Here is a 9602-nt window from a genome sequence, read left to right as displayed (position 1 = left end):
GCAGCTGGAGTGTCTCTATAGAGTATCCAGCCTCCGGTTCCCTCAGGTTGCCCTGCCCTGCTTTTTTTCTTTGAGGGTTTTTTTGCCCCCTGGATATCTAGGGGTCTAATTTTGTAGCACAGGGAACATTTTCTTGTTCCTGCATGTGCCTCTTGCAGCATCTCAAAGGGGTTTGCAAGAAGCATGTGCAGGCTTGTCCGGACACGCCTCATGAGGCAAAGTACCAAAAAAGGATCTTTCCACTACTCCTTCTAGAATGGGCCAAGACCCAGAAGTCTTGCATCCTCCATCATTTATGGACAGTTTGCTCTAGAACTGCAGGGGCTCAGGCTTGTGAACAGCAGCCTTTGTCTCACTTATAAGCCTGAATGATGTATAGCACTACCTCTTTTTGATTGGTCCCTTTTGATTTATGTGATATTTTGAATTGGAAATTCAGAATTTTCAATGACCTATTCTGTCCCTTTGTAATATTAATCCTTACTAGCAACTGTTGTGAACCTAAGAACTTCCTGTTATTTTGTTTCTTGACTCCTTGTTAAAATCCTAGGTACTTGTCTCTGAGCTGCTCCTGTCCCACTCCAACTGTGGGACCCCTTAGGTGGGAGCAATGGTGGTGGTGCACAGGGTCTTCCTTCCTTCCTTGCTTGCTTTTGGCCAGTGGGTGACACCTGGCAGTAGGCAGGGAGCAGACAGTATAAGGAGGACTTACGTGTTACTGCTGCTGTCTCCTGGTGAGTCTGGCACCTTATGAAGCTTCTTTCTGAAGCCTGCAGCTGGAGTGATCAGAAGCAGGTCTGGGGTAAATACGTACTATTTAAAAAAGGTCAGCTAGGGGCAGCAGTGGCAGGCAGGTTTCCCCCTACACTTTTGTGCACCTGCTCCCTCTCCAACTCTCTGGTGCCCCTGGCTGGCAAGGGACTCCAGCCATGCCTCATTACCATCTCCCTGCAGTCCTAGGGGTGCTGTATCATACCCCTCTTTGGAAATCCTGGATCCTCCCTTCTAGATGCCCATTCTTTCCTTTAATTTATTTCATTCCTTTCGAGCTCATGTTATCTTCCACTAAAGGACTGACATCTACCATATTGTTCAGCTGACTTGTTTCAGATAGGGTATAGTCTTGGACTTTCTTATACTTTCCATCTAATTCTTTCAATAGCATCTGACATTTTTGTCTGTCTGTATCTTTCTCTGTCCATTATGCTAAATGGGCTGGTACAGGGGCTTGTAGGTTTTATTAGAAATTTATACAATTTTTCTTTTAAGTAATAGTAATCATAGTTGAGATTTTATTAGTTTAAACCATGCTGGCAGAGAATATTTGTTGTTGTTACTATTTTTTTCTTTCAGACTAACGTTCAGGAAATTGGTTGGTAGCTTTTGGACTTAGATGGAAATCTAAGAAAAATGCTTTCTTAGGAGATCACTTAAAATCTGTATTTTTATTGCTTTCATATTCTGAGTAATACATTATGAAAGATTAGATGGACCAGAGTCCTCATACTTTAGTGGAGTGGAAGTTAGAAGTTGAATTGTAAGTCTATGGAAAATATAAATTAATTTTGTAGAGAGAAAATAAATTTTGGGCTTTATGGAGTAGGAATATTGTACATTTGGCGAGTATAAATCAATACAAATGATCTAATTAGTCCATCACATATTTTCCTCTCCATTTAACAAGAATTTTTGCATCCCCCTTATTAAATTGGTAGTTTATGTCAGATAAAACACATTATGTATCCTGCCATGTCTAAGCAGTAACTTATTCCCTGAATAGTCCTTCAGCTCAGCTACATTTGGCCAGAAGTTCCATTGCTTGTGCTTGGCATTGTCATTTATATTGATGCAAATTTCCTGAATGCAAACTATGAATCAATATAAAGTGATTACATAGAGGTAAAGCAATGGGTATCATTTGGGTTAGTTTAATTAACCCATTAGTAGGGTTATTAGCTCATTATTAGGCTAGATGAAAAATGGGAATGCTTTCCCATGAGAAAACGTAACAAATAATATTTTGTTTCATTTAAAACTTTTTTGAAGTGTTTTGATATCTGACCTAGGTCTGATCTAGGTGACTAAAAAATTTAAAACTCATTTAGAATACATTTATAATAAATAATAAAAGATAAATTCTCAAATCAAAACAATGCTTTCTGAGCTTTTTGTTGCTTATATCCTTTTTCTTCCATTTTTATACCCTGGAAAAAGGAAGAAAAAAGTTGGAGTGAAGGAAGAGACAGTTTAATAGACTAGTTCAATAAAAGTCATTTTTTTTAGGGGGTTTTATTCTCCAACAAGTCATTCTCATTTATATATATATATTACCAGCCGTTTTCAGTGTCTATTACAGAAATTATGATTTTCTTTCCAAATGTTATAGTGATATTAGTATTAGTTACTGTAAAGATGTGAACTCAATTTAATTTACTTTTATTGGCAAATATTTCCAATGTTTTTTTCATCTGTTGCTAATCCAATAGGAAAATTAATTGGAAAGTAATATGGAGTATGTTTCCACATGCTCCAGGCTAGGGAGGGAGGGGCTTTTTAATTAGAGTGGTTCCCAAGAGCCTCTCTAATTAAAACGCCCCTAATGTTTCATGTATTCAGTGTCGTGTACCTCAAAATGGCATTGGAGGTGCTTTAATTAAAGCTCATTGACCAAGCTTTAGGTTAAGTGCCCCTGCCACCATTTTGAAGCATGGGAATACTGAATACCCATGATACCAAAGCTGATTAATCGAGTTTGCTGTGATGCATTCTAATTGGAGGAGGTCAGAGCAGGCATCTTGCATGTGTACAGACACACACAGTGACCTACCTTTAAGTTTGACCAATTGAAATAAATACTTTTAGCTTATTCCTAGAAAAGATTAAGAAAAAGTCAATTTATATAGCGTGGATTCTGACAGAAATTTGTAATATTTTTCAGCCTAGTCTAGTAAGTATACCTTTGATATCGAGTGCCCAGTGATTTAAGTGATTTTACATAAAATGTAAACCGGTATTCAGAAGTTTTTCATTAAGACTTAAACATTTCATCCTGTATTAAGGTAAACAAACTAAATGTATCGTATACTTTGATGCATATGAAGAAGAACTAATATGAAGTCCTGTTCCTTCTTCCAGGTACAGTATGTGGCAAGAATGAATGTGGGGTTTAAGGTAGAAAAGACTGAACGAATGACTTCAAATTGTTTACTGAGCCTGGAGTTTTGCAAGTTTAAAACAAAAGAAATTCAAATAACAAATATTTTTAGTTCCCTCAATGGAATTGAAATCTAGGCTAAGAATAATTGTTTTGGGCATAATGACAGCTCTTTCTGTATGTCCTTAGCAAACTACAATATAAAAGCAGCTAAAACAAAAAAATCCCATATTATTTTATGCCAGAACCTTCAGGATTTTTTTCTTCATTTTCTAATTGTTTGAAATCAATCATATTTAACTTGCAGTAGTAGTAGCAGTAATACAAGAGATTTTGGTTTCATGAAGCTATATATTATTTTACAAACTATGGGAACAACTTTCATAAGTAATCATCTAAATATAATCTCCAGGCTCCATATATGGGCATTTAATCAGTATGTAGATATGATACTGTAGGATAAAAGCTGCTGGCATGCATTAATTTGGTCATGTAATTTGGATCTGACAGATTTTTTTTTATCCTGGATTCTAAAAATCGTGCACCTTGCCATGCCAGACAGTTGACATGCCAGCTGTGCCATGTAGCCTAGCTTCGGGCCCAGTCTCCTGTGCTGGGCTGCATGACGTGACTTTTAATTTACTGGTGTGTGAGTGTAGGGAGCCTAGGAACACAGACTGCCCACACAAGCCAGTTTAAAGCTTTCCTGCATAGTCTGGCCTGGGGCTCCATGGTGGGGCTTTTAAAGTGCTGGCCTATGTTGAGTTGATGGGCTCCACCATTAAATGTGCAATAGTGTTGAGTCTGATTTGCCATTTTATCAGATAAAGTGGTCAAATGTGTGGCAGGTTACAATTTATCATGCAGTTAACACTTGAATTATTCAATAAATTTAACATATGCCAGAAACCAGAGGACATGGACATCCATAACACTTACAGTGATTTAAATATGTTTTTTGAAGCCTGAGACAGACAGGCTTGTATGTTTGTTTAAATCAATTTAAAGTTGTTTGGAACAGTTAAAAATGTACCTGGAAAATCAAGTACTATTTTGAAGTGGTTCACCGCAAACCAGTTCAGTGTTTTGTGTGGACACCAGGTATCCTGTGACATGGGTCTGGTCAGTCCGCCAGGTAGCCCATACTACAGCACTCCTCCCCTTCCACCCCACCCTTCCTTCACTGCCACATATGGATGATCTGGTGCTTAACCAGATCTCTACAGTCCCCAACCTTTTTTCCACTTTTGTTGGCACTTTTTGTCAATGCATGTTCAGTAAAAGCTATCTTTGCAACAGCCAGCTGTGTCCTCACTCTCTGCTTGACTGCAGTCCCTCAGCATGCCTCACAAGCCCTAGGAACCAAAAACCATGAATCTGAGCACTCCCTTCCCTCCCTCTCCTCCCAGTCAGGCAAGCACAATGGAGACTTCAGTCATTTGCAGGATATTTATTGAACTCCTGTTTATTTATTCCTATTTATTGCAATTTCTTGAACTCCTGTTTAGGACAGAAGGAAAAACAAAATATACAACCCCCCCCGGCAACAGGTCCACCTTTTGGAACATCCCTAGAGAGCATAGGTACAAGCATTCCCTCCCACTCATCCACTGCTGGGAACCCTCCCTCTCCCTCCCCCCTGATGTTATGGACACAGTGATTTACAGAGTTGTGAGCTGGTTCCTAGTCCATGACATTGGAAACAGTTCAGTTTGGTATGTATGTCCACACTCTCAGGGCCTTGTTACATTTTACAATGAAAGCTGTGGAAATGTTAATCAGCTTAGTGTTGATCAGCTTAGTGGAGCAGTTACACTTTAAGACGTAACATCATCTCTGCCTGCCCTTCACCTGCACAGCTGTGACTTGCCGCTAGAGGCTTGGTGAGCAGGAGCAGGAACTTGGGACAGAGCAGCTCTGCTCTGCTCCTGCTGGTCAGGGCAGAGCTGGTCTGAGCAGCGGCATAGAATCATAGAAATTCAGGCCTGGAAGGGACCTCGAAAGATCATTGAGCCCAACCCCCCTGCTCTGGGCAGGAATACTGATGAGATCAAATGATCCCAGCAAGGTGTCTATCCAGTCGCTTCTTGAAGACTTCCAAGGCTGGAGACGGCACCACTTCCTTGAGAAGTCCATTCCAAATTCTGGTCAGCCTTACCATAAAGAAGTTCTTCCTTACTTCCAACCTGAAACTATCCTCTAACAATTTATGGCCTTTGCTCCTTGTTTTCCCCTGGGGCACCCTAGTGAACAGTTTTTTTCCCAGTTCCTCTGCCAGCCTAGTCCTGCATTTTTTTTTTATAAGAGCATCATATCAAAGGCCTTTTTAAAATCCAAGTATATGACATCAACCACATCTCTCACATCTAAATAGTTCATTACTTAATCATAGAAGGAGACAAGGTTGGTCAAACATGACCTGACTGGAATGAGACCATGTTGGCTATCCTTCAGCATCATGCCTTCTGCCAGTCTCTCACAAATGGACTTCTTGATCATTTTTCCAAAATTGTATCTGGTATCAAGGTCAAACTGACTGGCTTATAGTTTCCTGGATCCTCCCTCCGCCCATTCTTAAAGACTGGCACCTGATTAGCCCTTTTCCAGTATTTCAGGACCTCTCCTGAGCACCATGAGTCTTCAAATACCTTCACCAATGGTCCTGCAATGACCCCAGCCAACTTCCTCAGCACTCTCAGATGTAGTCCATTCAGTCCTACCGACCTGAAGACATTCAGCCACTCTAAGTGCTCCCTCACCAGTTCGACACTGATCATTGGCTGGAAAACACCCCTCCCCCCACATCTGTCCAGTATCTGACCAGGCAGGTGACCACCATTTGTACGGAGGAACACTGATGCAAATAATTCATTAAATAGTTCAGCTTTCTCCTGACTGCCTGTTATCAGCTGTCCTGTCCCATTCTGCAAGGTCCCCACATTTCCCTTGGTCTTTTTCCTGCTCCCTATATACCTAAAGACGGACTTCTTATTGCCCTTGATCCTGGTCACTTGATCCTAGTCGCTGCCCTTGCCTTTCTTATCCTCTCTGTACAAATACGGGCGATACTTGTGTATTTCTTCTTGGTGAATACTCCTTGTTTCCACTGTCCATAAGCCTTCTTTTTTTTTTTAAACACTTCTTGACTCCTCTGGAAAGCCAAGAGGGCTTTCCTGCCCCTTTACCACCTTTCCTCCATACGGGAATGGGCCTCTTCTGCACTCTGAGGATTTCTCCTTTCATAGAATCATAGAATCATAGAAGTTGGGTTGGAAGGGACCTTGTAGATCTTCAAGTCCGACCCCTGCCTGGGCAGGAGAAAAACTGGGCTCAGATGACTCCAGCCAGGTAGGCATCAAGCCTTTTCTTAAAAACCCCCAGGGAGGAGCCAGCACCACTTCCCTTGGAAGTTTGTTCCAGATCCTAGCCACCCTAACTGTCAAGTAGTTCTTACAGATGTCTAATCTATACCTACTCTCCAACAACTTGTGGTTGTTATTCCTTGTTATGCCAGGGGGTGCTAGGGGAAACAAGGTCTGTCCCAAACCCTTCTGGTCTCCCCTACTGAGTTTATAGATGGTCACCAGGTCCCCCCTCAGCCTTCTCTTGTGAAGGCTGAACAGGTTCAGGTCCTGCAGTCTCTCATTGTAGGGTCTGCCCTGTTGTCCCCGGATCATGCGGGTGGCCCTCCTCTGGACCCTCTCCATGTTGTCCACATCCCTCCTGAAATGTGGCGCACAGAACTGGACACAGTACTCCAGCTGTGGCCTGACCAGTGTTGCATAGAGGGGGAGGATCATCTCCTTGGCCCTACTTGAGATGCACCTGTGGATACATGACAAGGTCTGGTTAGCCTTGCCAACTGTGACCTCGCATTGTCGGCCCATGTTCATCTTGGAGTCAATGACTCCAAGATCCCTTTCTGCCTCCGTGCTCTCAAGAAGGGAGTTTCCCATCTTATAAGTGTGCTGCTGGTTACTACTGCCCAAGTGCAGCACCCTGCACTTGTCAGTATTGAAACACATCCTGTTTTTGTTAGCCCACCCCTGTAACCTCTCCAGGTCTTGCTGCAGTCTTTCCCTCCCTACTAGCATGCTCACCTCACCCCAAATTTTGGTATCATCAGAAAATTTAAACAGGTTGCTTTTCACCCCATTGTCCAAATCGCTGATAAAGAAATTGAACAGCGTGGGCCCAAGGACCAAGCCCTGGGGGACTCTGCTGCCCACTTCCCCCGAGGTCGAATATGACCCGTCCACCACCACCCTCTGAGTATGACCCTTCAGCCAATCTGCAATCCATCTGACTGTGTAGGCATCAATGCCACAGTCGCCTAGTTTTTTAATGAGGATGAGGTGGGAGATGGTGTCAGAGGCCTTGCTGAAGTCCGGAACGACTACATCTATGGCGACACCTGCATCCAATGCTTTTGTGACCTGATCATAAAAGGCAATCAGGTTGGTCTGACATGACCTGCCCCTAATGAAACTGTTCCCCATACTACGAGCATTGGTATATAGGCATTTAAGGTCTTGCATACCTGGGTGTGCCACCCCCCAATTTGGGAGACTGTCTGGACCCCTGTTTTTCACCTGGGCACTCCTTGCATTTGTCACCTGTCTTGCTTGGGTGGTGTCTCCTTTGAGGAATGACTACTCTTCCTGAATTCCTTTCCCCTCCAGTCCCTCTTCCCATAGGGTCTCTCCCACTATTTTCCTAAGCTCATTGAAGCCAGCCTCCCTGAATTCAAGCACCTCTGCTCTACTGGCTGACTTCCCTGCCCTGCAATGGATAATTAATTCTATCGTCTTATGATCACAATCTCCCAGATTACCCTCAATCCTCAGATCTCCCACCGGGTCATCCCCTTTGGCTAGAACCAAATCCAACAAAACCTTGCCCCTGGTCAGCCTGTTCACCTCCTGTACTAAATAAAGTTCTTCCACACAGGTCAAAAACCTACATGACTTGTCAGATCTGGCTGAGTGCTCCCCCCGCAGATGTCAGGGTAATTAAGGTCACCCATGACAACCATGTCCCTTTAAAGTGCAGCCTCCATCAGTTCTCTTGACATTTCCAGATCCAGCTCCTTCTTCTGATGTGGCAGTCTGTTGTAGATGCCTACTGTCAAATCTCCCCTTCTCATCCCCTCCATAGCTTGACCCACAGGGTCTCTAGTTGCCCTTCTCACAAATCAGTTTGGGTCTCCGAGGAGGCATACTGCTCCTTTTCATAGAGAGCTACACCTCCTCCCTTCTTCCCTACCTGATCCCTTCTGTGCAGACTGTAGCCCTCTATGCATACAGCCCAGTCATGCATGGTGTCTCACCAGGTCTCCTCCATTATTCTGACAAGATCATATTCCCTATTTCCTAGCAGGAGTGACAGTTCCTCCTGCTTATGGCATAAGGCACTATGCAGCCACCAGGTACTCATACGGGCTGTGCTGTGCCCAGTAGGAACAGAGTAGAGCCAGTATGAGCAAGTACAGGAGGCACTGTGGCCACCAGTCAATCCAGGGCTGTGGTGCTCACTCTGCCAGATGTGCCCAGGGGCACAAGGCACTGTACCTCAGCATTCCTGCATACTCTGACTTGGCAGGGACCACTGCATCCTGGGATACTGAAAGACTTCAACTTGGCTGGAATAACTGTAGAGAAAGGATGGGTAAAATATAGTCTGCAGCCTGGGTCCAGGCCACCAATTGATTTTATCTAGCCTGTGGGCAGGTGGCACAGGCAGTGGCACTGTGGAACAGGCCCTGGGTGAGCCATACTCAGGCCCTGCCCTCTGCTAGTGGGCAGCAGCTCTGGCTCCAGCTTCTACTGGCACAGTGGGTGACACAGAGTGGAAACAGACCCATCCACCTGCCTGCCTGGCACTGCATGGTGGCCAGAGAAATGGTCACCCACAAGCCCTAGGCAAGTTGCACTTGGGGCCTGGCCTCTGCTGGCATGTGGTGCCTAGGGGCTGTGGTCTAGACACTTATCTCCCAGGTGCTGCGGGGAATGGTGGGTGGAAGCTGTCCTGCCTGTCTACTCTTGGCACTATAAGAAATATGGTATACCCAAGGCCTGCCACACAGAAGTGGGTGAGTGGGCAGGTCTGTTTCTGCCCAGTGTGCCCCACAGTGCCAGGAGGGGCTGAAGCCAGAGCCTGAGCATGGCTTGTCCACCCTCTGCCCATGGGGGATGAAGCCTGGCCATAGTTTTCCATGCTGTTCTGTCCTGCCCTGCTATCAGGGCTCCCAGGCTCTATGGGATTGGGGGGTGTGCGTGTATGCACACGCATGCATGCCAGGAGGCTTGATGATGGGGCAGGACAGCGTGGAGGCATTCAGGCAGGCCCTATTCCCAGTAGGTAGAGGCTGGACTCAGCTGGGAGCAGCCCCCATGCAGAACCCCCCAGGGATCAGCCAGGATGTGCTGCATGGCCACATGACACCTAT

The 9602-nt window shown here is 44.6% G+C and overlaps 1 protein-coding gene across 3 annotated transcripts in view; it reads left to right on the top strand.

The window, feature by feature from the left end:
• STK32B (serine/threonine kinase 32B) overlaps nt 1-9602 on the top strand; it is a 411458-nt gene that overhangs the window by 26577 nt on the left and 375279 nt on the right. The gene's annotated exons all lie outside the window — the stretch shown is intronic.

The sequence above is a fragment of the Gavialis gangeticus genome, unplaced genomic scaffold (assembly GCF_001723915.1).
Source record: "Gavialis gangeticus isolate Ggan-Ray unplaced genomic scaffold, GavGan_comp1, whole genome shotgun sequence".
In the NCBI taxonomy this organism is placed as follows: Eukaryota; Metazoa; Chordata; order Crocodylia; family Gavialidae; genus Gavialis; species Gavialis gangeticus.
The sequence above is the reverse complement of the archived record's forward strand: the minus strand, read 5'-3'. Positions and strand labels throughout refer to the sequence as shown.